The 13,438-nt window shown below is 39.7% G+C and overlaps 1 protein-coding gene across 1 annotated transcript in view; it reads left to right on the plus strand.

Moving 5' to 3' along the window:
• Positions 1-13,438, plus strand: part of GPC6 (glypican 6) — a 710,559-nt gene that overhangs the window by 562,088 nt on the left and 135,033 nt on the right. The window lies entirely within an intron of this gene.

The raw sequence follows: 13,438 nt of genomic DNA on the forward strand, positions 1-13,438 counted from the left end.
ATTGATGTTTTCACAGCTCTGCTCAAGCCTTGTACAGTCAGTAGTGCAGGTAAGTTACAGGCTGGGTGTTTGCATTCCGATAACCTATTGAGCTAAATTTCTGTTGCTTATCTGCATGCCAACAGTATTTCAGAAGTGCTGACTTGTTTATCCTAAATTCTGTATTGGAAGTTTTGTGCTCCCTTTTTTACTGCACACTCAGTGACTGACAGAATTACTATATACACATACTTAACTGGTTCTGATAATTATCAGTAAAATATCCCCAGCTTCTCTCCATCACCTGACAGTAAGAGTACCAAAGACAGTCATTCTGACACTGAGCAATGATTAATCAAGTCAAAAGAAGAGTTAATCACAAACATGACATTATAAAAATCTATCTGGAATATATTTCTGTTGATGTAAGAGCACTAGGACAAGTCTATGTTCAGTGCTTGATCAAGTGGAATCGCATCGTTTCAGGACTGAATGAGTGTTTCTCCATCTTTCAGGGGTTGGGGTTTTTTGCCTTATTTTCAGCCATAGCCTTATGTGGGTGATATTTTTGTTTGGTAAAGGCCACCTCAATTTCACAGAGGTCATACAACATCAACAGCCTTGTCATTTTTCTTAAAATAGCTACCATTAAAAGATGCTAAAAGACACAAAAAAAACCCTTGATCATAATAACCTGTAAGATGTTTGTTTCTTTATCATTAGTTTGACCCATCATAAGAACTGCTAGAGATTTTGTGAAGTACATCTTTTGCTTATTGGCAGTGGAGGATACAATTACAGAGCAATTTTGTTCTTAGTATAAAGATGTTCTATAAGCAGAAGGCAATGACAGCTGAAGTATTTTATGTAGTTCTGTAATTCACTAATTAAAAAAGATCATTCTAGTAAACAGAACTGCCTCTTGAGATAATGCTTAATGAACATTTCAGTGACTGGATGCCTTTAAACTCTGGTCAAGATTGCTACAGTTCACATTGCATTCAACAAGGCTGTATATTATAGCACACAAATTAGTTTTAGCTTTCATCAAAGAACTTTGAACTGTTTAGCATTTTTATATCTCTGTATTTACATTTGCTGAAATAATTGAATTTGTAACATTTATAATCCTGCACAAATCTCTTTAACTGTGAGTATTGATTGTTACACAACATCAGTTTTATCTCATTAATAATAGAGTCTTTTGACATAGTGCCTCCATACAGACACTGGTTATTCTTTGGAGAATCATCTGCTTTGGGAAATATACCCATGACTCTTTACAGGGTGACATGTACAATGTTGACTGGCTGAATCTAAATAAAACCAGCCTTCTGTGAGCACAGCCACAGCTTTGGGAAGACTCCTTGTGGAAAATGTCTGGTAGGGTTTGATGAGGTTAAAAAAAAACCTTCTCAGGAGCACTCATTATGAGGACTAAACTTTCTTGAAGATCTTCATAGGTTCCATTGTCTTCAGAGGGGAATTAAAAACAATACACTGCCCAAATTAAAAACATAATGATATAAAGCCAGTGGCCATTAAGAAGCCAAAGCAGATGTTCTTCTCGTCATCTGGGATACTGCCTGACACTCAGCAGCTAATTGCTGATATTGCAACACTACCAGAAAGAGCAGGGGGTTTCTGTTTGTTCAGCTTACAGAATCCCTATTTAACATTGAGGAGTTGAAGATTTTAATGCATTGTGAGCTAGTAGTTGCTGCCACAACAAAGCCTCACCACATGTTCAGTCTTAGCAACAGGCTCTATAGGATGGTGCATATAACAAGCCTCTAGTGAAACAACTGTGATGTGTTTTACACTTTGTCAAGGAGGTTGGGAAAAAACAAAACAAGCTTATTAGGTGAAATATATGTAGAAATTTGTCAAGATCAGGAGTGACTGAAGGTAACTTACAGAAATAACATACTACTGTAGCTGTTCTTTCTCCTATTGTCAGGATAATTTAAATACTTTAAAGAAAAAGCAATCTCATGGGTATAGAAGCAGTGCTCCAGCTTTAACACTGTTTTATGCTTTGTCTCTTCTTCTTTTTTGCCTTTTTTTTTTCCTGAGCTCCTTATGTCTGTGCCTAGAAGGGTTGATACTAACTTGATATTCAGGCAGGAAAGTAGAACATTGGATAATTTCCTTTCTAATTGATTTTTAGTCATTTTCATCATCAAGATTGCCATAATCGTGCAGGTTTTTGATAGTGGTTCTTTCCATTCATAGAAGTTGTGTAATAGAGAACCATAGTCACTGTATATTGTGAATCTAACAGTGAGTTCTACCAAAGCATACAGGCACAAATTACTTAGGTTTCTCAGTGGTTTTCACTTGAGTATATGGAATTTAAGATACAGGGAGTATCATTATATCTGATTTGTGGGTGTCAGGTGTCTGGCTCCCAGGGTGCCACTACCTATACAGAATATATAAAAAAAGACAGATGGAAATGTACTCCTCGTCAGCCAGCATGTCTTTAGCTAGACGTCTGAATTGGTTAAGAGAGATTCATCATTAAGCCCAGCATTGCATCAGATTTGAAATTCCTCCTGCCTTTGATTTAAATAGACCATTAATTTCAGTTGGATACAGGCATCTCAGTATCATTTCTGGATTTCGGCCTAAGTGCAAGAATGTTGTTTTCTACAACATGTTTTGCTACTTATAAAGTGATGGCTATATGAAAACTATTTGCCTCTGTGTTTTGGCTATGATGGTATGAAGCTAACTTTTTTTTTGGAGCTCCCATTTCTGGTGGTTTGGTTTTGTTTTCCTGTAATATCACATTAAATGGCACTCTCTTAATTTGTTCTACTTTTATTTTTAATTTATCCACATATTCTTTACCTTAACTTTGAGAGTTTAATATTTACCAAAAAAATGCCAATTTTAAGTTTGAAAAGACAAATTTCAGGTAAAGCTTCACATTTTTTTCAGTTTAACATGTGCTTTTAATTAATAACTGTTTTAACATTAATAATTTCACCAGAGCTGGAGATTAAATAGAAAACATATTAATTAAAATGGCTTTGAGTTTATCTGCATAATGTTCCCTTATAAAAAAAAATGTTTAAATCATATGGAGATATAATGATTGGAAATTATTTTAGTGTCTGCCATATGAAATAATGTCTGTTTTAATAAATTCGCTATGAAAGCAGCAGGAAACCTTGTGAAGCAATGAGCAGCCCTAAGACGTTCTTCCAATATGTTTGCACTGTCAAAGTCCAGTGATGCTTTTTGTTTCTGGCCTTGCAGATCACTTGTTAGCTGGGGCAGAAATTTCTTAATTGGGTGGGTTATTCTGCTTTTCACACAAGGATGAAGTTGACTTATATGAATCTGAAAATGAACTGAAAAGGGCCAGAAACTGCCCTTACGGCTGTGCTTTAGGACCATGTAGAGCCTGATTTTTTTGCCTTCCTTCTCAGGCTGACATTTGACACATGGGCAAAGCAGGTGGCAATCCAACAAGCATCCCTTTAGTCTTTCATGCTTGCTTTATATAGGTGCTCATGTGTAGACATTCAGACCTGTTCTTCATGTGGCAGGATGTGTGGTAAAAGAGCCTGGATGAAGTCAAAGCCTTGCTTGCATTTTGCTGTTTGCGCTTATTCCTGTGTCCCCTGTACTGCCCCATAGCAGCCTTCTCAGAGCTTCCCCAGGCCAGAAGCTTTCCATGGCTGTGGCTAGTAGACAATAAGCAACACATGTGCTCTTTTGCCTGCTGTCTCCTCATGGCACTTTTTATTCCTGCTGGGTCATTTTTAGGTTTCTGTTTTGTCACTTTGTCCTGCTGCCCCAAATGGAAAGTTTGCATTTTTACCTTTTGCTTTCGTTAACTATCCTCCAGAGCACACCTCCTGTGTAGACAGGTAGGGTGGTCATTAAGGTTAATGACTTTTCACTGTGCCTAATCTGGTGAGTGGTACAGAGCTTTTCAGAAAATGACAAAATTCTCCAGCCATAGATTGAAATAAAAAAAAAAAACACAGACTTTTCACAATAATTTTATACAATTGACTACATCTCATAAATTGCACACTGGCAAAAATCGCAAATCATCAACGAAATCTTGGAAGTATTTGTCTGAGATAAAAGGAGGCAAGTGCTTTCTGCACTTCACTTCTCCAGGAGATTCTGGGTCACTGGATGTTTCTAGTGTTTCCTGCTGCTATCTCTAGATGTTGCAACTGTAAAATTCCACAAAACGTATTTTAGATGCTAAACATAAAGTGGTGGTTAAACGAGTGTGGCTAGATTTATCCCCTGTTGTGACAGGGTGCTGAATATAATTATGTACAGTGAACTTGAACTCAACATATATGAAGTGGGAGCCTGAAAATTATCTTTGAGATTGAGTTTAAATTTACAGAGTCTTGTGGGAATATACTGAGAAGCACTTGTCAGTCTCACAACATCTGCAGCCTGAGCTGAGGGGCAAATTACTGTATCTTCTGAGAGTGTGAAAGTATCTAAGAGTAGCCAATAGTGCTAAGAAATGCCTAACAAAACTCCATGTAAATTTGTGTAATCCGTTAATCATCACAATTTGAGTTACTTAGGTCATGATGAGACATCAGTGCACTGAAGAAGAGTTTACTGTCTTTGAGATGAAATTAAGATTATGTGGCAGTGATCCAAGTCAAACAGACAAACAAAGCCATGAGTGAGTAGTGTCTGAAAGTAAGTATTTGGATTCTGCTTAGAATTAGGCAGCTTTGAAAGTTCAGATGCTTTGCTGTTTGGAACAATACAAAAAAGCTGCCATTTTTGCTTAAAAAAAAACTCCAGAGAGATAATTGCAGGCGCTGCAAGACAGTCCAATCAATTGCCTACAACCATCAGAGACACAGTGTGGGGGATCCTTACCACAGGTGCTGATCTCAGAAATAAGCCAGGAGAAGGGATTAGTCTAACACCTCTCACAAAGTGGACTATGATTATGGCATCTCCTCATGGATCTGTGCTGACCCACATGTGGGTCAGCCTCACTCAGCACTCCTGCACTCTGGCACTAGGATGCAGAGTACATGAGACACACGAACATACTGGACGGAGTCCAACAAAGGCCCACTAAGGTGCTTAAGGGACTGGAGAATCTCATACGTGGAAAGGCTGAGACAAATGGGACTGTTGCCTGCAGAAGGGAAAGCTCAGGGGAAAATTCATCAATATGTATCAATACCTGATGTGGGGGGAGTAAAGAAGAGAGACAGAGACTGAGAATATGGAACACAGCAGCAAGACACACCGGTGGTAGAGAAATGCCAGAAAGTAACTGATATATACAATGGACCTCATTAGTTCTACTACTCATGAAACAACTCTTGATAGCTGATATTTTAGTGTAATGTATTGCCCTTGAGTTAAATAGCCACACAAGAAACTCCTTGTTTATTTGGAATTATATACTGAATTAATGAGTTGCAAATTGTAAACCAATCCAGCTTCAATAAATATCAGTATGAGCAGCAGTAGGTTTTCCTACACAAATGTTCAAAACAAAATTATTCTGTGACTACAATAAGATTTAGAGCACAGTTATGCTCCCTATAATGTAAGTACTTAAGGAGAAGCTTACCGTGTGTTTAAAATTATCTGTAGCTGCATTTGTGATCTGTGATAACAGTGCATATATTTTCTGGATTGCAGCACTTCAGAGGTTTTCCATTTTATTTTTATAGTGTTAGTGTACAATTCACCTCTAACAATTTATAGTAAGGCTTTAAAAATTCTAATAAAAGAGTTTCTTTCTATGGCTGTAAGTAGTAATTTAACTTTACATTAAAATGTTCTCTACAAAGAAGCCAAAAATAGCTATTGCTGACAAGTTTAATAAACTATATTTCCACTTCAGTGCAATGCCAAATGCCAGGTAGTGAATCCTTCTCCAGGATTATCATTGATGTTATTTTTAAAAAGGGAATTTATGGTAACATGTTTACTCATGAACAGTAGGGGACTTTATTTTCTTGTCTGAAATCAACAAAGAAATATAAAGCACAGGTAATATGCAGTTTCTAAAAGTGTGTTCTCCTAACCACCTGGGCCTTTGCATAGTCTGGTATGATTTCAAACACGATGTAGACTTTTTTGACTAAGTCCAGGGAGGGCCATGAAGACTTATGAAGATGGGATGAGTGTTGGGGTTGTGCATCCTGGAGAAGAGAAGGCTCTCCAGAGATCTTCTAGTAGCCTTCCAATACATAAAGGTGGCCTATGGGAAAGCTGGAGAGGGACTTTTTGCAAGGGCATGACAGGATAGGACAAGGGGAAGTGGCTTTAAATTGAAAAGGGGAGATTTAGACTAGGTATTAGGAAGAAATTCTTCACTGTGAGGGTGATGAGACACTGGAGCAGGCTGTACAGAGAAGTTGTGGATTCCAAACATTAAATGGTTGTGTCAGTAAGGGCATTCTCTTTCTCTGAGGATTCAGAGAAATCTTGGATCACTGAGATGTAACATTTTCAGATGCCTGCACTGATAATTAAGTATTCCACAGCAGTTTGTATATGTGGATGTTTTGGGAACAAGTCCCAGAGAATGGAGGGAAGCCCTGCAGGCACTGCTAGAGATCTTTAGTACTGACTGATTGTTATAACAGAAAGCAATCACCTTTTATATAAGCTATTAGTCTTGAAGGCAGATCATTATGTTAAAAGTAGCCATTTGTCTTTCCTGTCAATGGAGATAAACAGATAGCTTCAGCAGGTTGTTGAATTCTTGAGATAGAGGTCGGAATAGGTCAGGTGAGTCCCTTTTAGGAAGCATTTATTTCTTTCTGTCATCAATCATGAAAGAAATCCAAGTTACGTAAATTACACCTGATACCCAGTGATTACAGATCTGGAAGGAAGAGCTGAAGCCACCTGAGATCTCTGTTGAAGGCAACAGGAATTTAGTCACAGTCACTAATTAACGTGTCTATCTTGTAGACCTTTAGGTCTACATATAGATTCAATCTAAGGCATCCAAGAGTTTGCCTCAGTGGTACAGACTAGCAATGTAAGGAAAGGTATCTTCAATGCTAGAACTGTTTCAGTAAAAATAGTTATTTTGAGATGGTCCAGAGTAGGACCACAAAACTGATCAGAGAGTGGAACACTTCTATGAGGAAAGGCTGAGATAGTTGGGCTTGTTCAGACCAGAGAAGGCTCCAGAAATAACTCTTTGCAGCCTTTCAGTTCTTAAAAGGGGCCTATAAGAATGATGGGGAGAGACTTTTTATCAGGGCCTATTGCAATAGAGTGAGGGGTGATGGGTTTAAACTAACAGAAGGAGATTCAGGATGGATGTGAGATAAAAAAGCTTTTCAGTGAGGATGGTAAAAGGCTGGCACAGATTGGCCAGAGAGGTGGTGGATGCACCATCACTGGAGATATTCAAGACCGGGCTGGATGTGGTTCTGGGCAATCTGATCTAGTTGAAGATGCCCCTGCTCATTGAAGGGTGGTTGGAATTAGATGGCCTTTGAAGGTCCCTTCCAAACCAAACTATTCTATGATTCTGTGATTTTATAATCTGTTGTGGTTACGAGCCTGGGGTCCATACTGCCTTGTTCATACTTACTTGGTTTGCAACCGTTCAAGAAAGATTCTGGTCATTGAAAAATAGAAACATGCAATATTTGGGAGTTATAAAGCCATTAGATTCTAGATTTTCTATATTTTCACTTACAGAAAAATACTAATTTAATTTCTAGTGATGAGATAGATTTTTAAATAATACATTCTTTTTGCCTTTGATTCCTATGCTGGTAGACTGAAAATGGCACTCTAGCTTTTGACTGGAAAGAGAGAAAATATATTTATGATAAAACATGAAGTCTCTCTAAAATATTTGATTTTTTTCCTTTAAAGTATCTGATAAAGAATATGCAATGAATTGACATTACAAGAAACTTTTATACCTATTTGTTTGAGAAGTTTATAATATGTTCCTGGATTTGCCCTTAGGAACTGTGCATCCATTGATCAGCTCATGATGATTGAATAGATTATGCCTATATTATATGCTATATCATGTCAGTGCAGTTATTGAGCAGAGGTACATGCAGATTAGATACGTATTCATATGCACACCTTAATGTTTGGAGGAAAAGACTTTTGTTTTAGTTCAGACAGCTAGGGGTTCTTTCTCCTGTAATAATTTTGTATGAACTAAGAGTGAATTATTTTGTCATTACTAATGAATAAGGTAAAAGACATCACTGTCCACCCATGGAGCAGTCTGTCTTCTCTGCTTTTTACCATCATTGAAATTCAGTTCATCATCCATCTGGAAACATTCCCCCAGAGTCTGTGATTAGGAAAGACAGTATTCTGCCAAAGTGTTATTTAAATTCTGTTTCAACTTTATTATATATCAGACAATTTCAGAAATCTTGAACACCCAATTTAACACTTCATAATTGTTCTCTGTGAGTTTGAGCATATCTGTAGTTCTCTCCATAGGAATTCCTCAGGCATCCCAAGGGCCAGATTAACACATGTATTGATGGAAGTCTTCACCTGCCATAGTGTTTAATAGTACCCCATCAAAATCAAATGTATAATGGGATATTTAGGAGACTATAAATCTTTATGCACTTTGGATATAACGCTCACTTAGAGTATCTTTGACAATACCTGTTATATCCCATCTTCGTCTCAATTAACTTCTCCTTGTGAGCAATGTTTTTTGCTGGTTTTGTTGGAACCACACAAACTACAGAATCTTACAATCATAGAATCATAGAATAATTAGGGTTGGAAAGGACCTTAAGATCATCTAGTTCCAACCCCCCTGCCATGGGCAGGAACACCTCACACTAAACCATATCACCCAAGGCTCTGGCCAACCTGACCTCGAGCACCACCAGGGATGAAGCCTTCACAAGTTCCCTGGGCAACCCATTCCAGTGTCTCACCACCCTCACATTAAAGAACTTCTTCTTTATATCCAAACTAAACCTCCCCTGTTTAAGTTTTAACCTGTTATGCCTTGTCCTATCACTACAGTCCCTAATGAAGAGTCCATCCCCAGCATCCCTGTAGGCCCCCTTCAGATACTGGAAGGCTGCTATGAGGTCTCCACGCAGCCTTCTCTTCTCCAGACTGAACAGCCCCAACTTTCTCAGCCTGTCTTCATATGGAAGGTGCTCCAGTCCCCTGATCATCCTCATGGTCCTCCTCTTGACTTGTTCCAACAGTTCCATGTCCTTTTTATGTTGAGGACACCAGAACTGCATACAGTGCTCCAAGTGAGGTCTCACGAGAGCAGAGTAGAGGGGCAGGATCACCTCCTTTGACCTGCTGGTCACGCTCCTTTTGATGCAGCCCAGGATACGGTTGGATTGCTGGGCTGCAAGCAGACACTGAAGCCGGCTCATGTTCATTTTCTCATCAACCAACATCCCCAAGTCCTTCTCCTCAGGGCTGCTCTGAATCTCTTCTCTGCCCAACCTGTAGCTGTGCCTGGGATTGCTCCGACACAGGTGCAGGACCTTGCTCTTGGCATGGTTAAACTTCATGAGGTTGGCATTAGCCCACCTCACAAGCGTGTCAAGGTCCCTCTGAATGGCATTCCTTCCCTCCAGCGTATCAACTGAACCACACAGCTTGGTGTCATCGGCAAACTTGCTGAGGGCACACTCGATCCCACTGCCCATGTCACAGACAAAGATGTTGAACAAGATCTGTCCCAACACTGATCCCTGAGGGACACCACTCATTACTGGTCTCCAGCCAGACATTGAGCCATTGACCACAACTCTTTATGTGCGGCCATCCAGCCAGCTCTTTATCCACTGAGTGGTCCATCTATCAAATTGATGTCTCTCCAATTTAGAGACAAGAATGTCGTGTGGGACAGTGTCAGATGCTTTGCACAAGTCCAAGTAGATGACATCAACTGCTCTATCCCAGTCCATCAGTTCTGTAACCCCATCATAAAAGGCCATCAAATAGGTCAGGCAGGATTTCCTCTCAGTGAAGCCATGCTGGCTGTCACCAAGCACCTTGTTGTTTTTCATGTGCCTTAGCATGGCTTCCAGGAGAATCTGCTTCAAGATTGTGCCAGGCACAGAGGTGAGACTGACTAGTCTGTAATTCCCTGGATCATCCATTTTCCCCTTCTTGAAAATGGGGTTATATTTCCCTTTTTCCAGTCATTGGAAACTTCACCTGACCACCATGATTTTTCAAATATAATGGGCAGTGGCTTAGCAACTTCATTCGCCAGCTCCTTCAGGACCTGTGGATGTATTTCATCAGGTCCCATGGACTTGTGCATGTTCAGGTTTTAAAGATGGTCTTGAACCAGATCCTCTCCTACAGTGGCCCTGAGGTCTTCGTTCTCACAATCCCTGCATCTGCCTTCCAAGACTTGAGTGGTGTGGTCAGAGCATTTGCCAGTGAAGACTGAGGCAAATAAGTCATTCAGAACCTCAGCCTTCTCCAAATCCAGGGTAGCCAGTTCTCCTGGCAGCTTCTGGAGAGGGCCCACGTTGTCCCTAGTCCATCTTTTATTCTCAATGTACCTATAGAATCCCTTCCTGTTATCTTTCACATCCCTAGCCAAGTTTAATTCTAACTGGGCCTTAGCTTTCCTAACCTGCTCCCTAGCTTCCCAGACAACATCCCTGTATTCTTCCTAAGACACCTGTACTTACTTCCACCTTTTATAAGCCTCTTTTTTCCCTTGAAGTTTCCTCCACAGCTCCTTATCCATCCAGTGAGGTCTCCTGGCCCTCCTGCTGCACTTCCTTCTAGTTGGGACACAACACTCCTGAGCTTGAAGCAGGTGATCCCTGAATATCAACCAACAGTCTTGGTGCTCCAGATTTACAAAAACTTTTTAGTTGTACTTCACTTCTGACATTTGCATTGGTCTTTATTTTATTTTCCCCTTTATTCTTCATTTAAGAAATTGTCACACATAAGAAATTCTATTGGCACCTAAAAGGCTGGATGACTAATGAAATTAATTTCATTAGAGTGCTTGTGCCTTCCAGACCCTATAATAATCCAAAGTACAGAGGTATGCTAGTTTTCTGATGAACAAATACGATTTTATGTAAATAAAACCAGAGAATGCTGGAAAAATAAAAAATAAAAAAAAAGTAAGCTTCATTCTGAGTTCTTTGTGAGTCGAAGTAGGTACAACTGTATAGCTGTTGTGAAACACTTGTGAAAAGGTCCTGATCCTAAGTAACATTAAATTCCTGACACTTGAGTGGATTATTGTCCCTAAGGCAGATATTCACACGAGCATAGTTCTGTTGGTTTGTGTAACTACATCATGAGCCATGATCCTCAGCTGTCTGACTAAATAGACAGTACTTTCAAAGCCATGTACAAAGTGACTTATTTCTCAAGTGGTAAAATTGGAAAAAGGTCCCAGAAGCCCTACCTTAATACACTCTGAAAACTTGCTGCTATTGTTTCCCACTGTCTAAATAGTACTTTATTTGTTGGTCACCTCTTCCACCCCTCTGTGCTCTTCTTCCCCTGAGAATATGAAAGCACAGATAAACATCCACATTCCTCCCCCACTGCAATTGAGAGAATGGCTGCTGTTAGCTTCAGCAAGACTTGGCCTTTGTTTTGTGGCATACAGATTTTGGTATAGTGTCAGTCTTTGAAACACGACTCTGTTTTTCTGCGCTGATGATGCCTTTTTTCCCCAGTGCTGATTGCAGGCTGTTTAAGTGGCATTTCATTACTGAGTCAAAAGGACATCTCCTCTGAGAGGCTTTTTGTGTCTGTGTATGTTCCAGAGTAGGCAGTATAAAGTTACACTTTAGTGTAGCTTGAACAGGATATTCCTGATAATCACATCCCCCTTGTCTGAACTGACACAAAGTCCTGATTTCAGCTAGAATAGAATTAATTTTCTTCCTCATAGCTGATAAAGTGCTGTGTTTTGGATTTAGAGTGAGAATAATTTTGAAAGCATACTGTTAAAGTTGTTGCTGAGCAGTGCTTGCACAAAGTTTTTTGTGTGTCTCACCCCACCTCACCATCTGGGGGTGCACAAGGTGTTGGGAGGGGATACAGCCAGGACAGCTGATCCCAACCGACCTAAGGGATATCCCATAGCATATGGCACTATGCTTAGCATATATACTAGGGGAAAAGCTGGCTGGGAGGCCTCTGCTTGCGAACTGTCTGGGCATGTCTGCAGGTGGTAAGCAATTGCATTGCATAGCACTTGTATTGTACATTCAAACTCTCATCATTATTATTATTATTAATGTTGTTGTTGTTTTCCCCTCCATCTCTGTCCTATGAAATTGTTTGTATCTCAGCCTGTGAGTTTTACCTGTTTTATTTTTCCAGTTCTCTCCCCATCTCACATCTGTCTCCAGTTAATCTTCCAATGTGCAAGTGGCTATGTGGTGCTCAGGTACCTGCTGGTTTACACCATGACACACAGGAATCTTTTTTCAAGAAAAAGAAAGTTCTTAAAACTTTAGGCTGGCACTGATGATCATTAAAATATATATATATATCCTGGAGGAATATCTGAATGCATTGGCATAAGAACGTATGAAAGGAATGATGCAAACTGGAGACATCCATGTGCTTTCAAAAGCAAGGTAAAGTGCTTGGACAGTCACACCAGGTAAATAGTATGCTGCAGCAACTGATTTTATGGCTCCTACTATAGTTCCTTTGAGAAGTCATTATGTAAAACTCACTTTATTCTCTTCTTCTGTTCCTTTTCTGCTGACATGTGGTGCTAACATCTTTTGTTTATTTTTTTTTTTATTTCTACTAAACCAATCACTTCTGGTTTTCTTGAATTTGTTGTCCCAGGCACAAGGGCACCTAGACAGAATGCAAGGGACAAGATTTAAATGGATCACAACATTACTATTAAATTAATCTGCAGTCCATCAAGCAATAAATTTTCCAGTTCCTTTTCTGACTCTCTTCCAGCTGGTGGAGCTCAGCTGTCAGTGCTCACAGCCTGCTGCCCTGTGTCCTTTCACAGCTAGCCTGTTCTGAAGCCATCTTACCTTATTTCCAATTTTAAGGTTAACAAACTGAGGAAAGAAGATTTTATCAGACAGTGCAAGCTCATCTCCTTTTTTGCCTTCCATAGGGGATGCATTCTCCCAAATCCACTGCTGTCAGCTAGCAAAGCTTCTCATGTTGAAGGCCTATCAGACATGGGTGATGACCTTGACTTCCCCTCATGGCTCATTATCGCTTGTGGCTTCTGCTCTCTCCTATTGTCCAGATTTATAGATTTATAACAGGGTATTCGGAAGGTTGTGAGATTGTGCTTTGGAAAGTAAATGGAGTTGATGTTATATTACAGCATTGTCTTAATCAGGACTGGAGGATGACCGGAAAGGATTCAGTGGCCCGAGAAATGTCTTTCCAGCTGAACACACCTCTATCAGATAACTGCCTATGGATGAGCAATAACACACCCAGGACAACAGGGATCTCCATT

The sequence above is a fragment of the Melopsittacus undulatus genome, chromosome 2, assembly GCF_012275295.1.
Source record: "Melopsittacus undulatus isolate bMelUnd1 chromosome 2, bMelUnd1.mat.Z, whole genome shotgun sequence".
Taxonomy (NCBI): domain Eukaryota; kingdom Metazoa; phylum Chordata; class Aves; order Psittaciformes; family Psittaculidae; genus Melopsittacus; species Melopsittacus undulatus.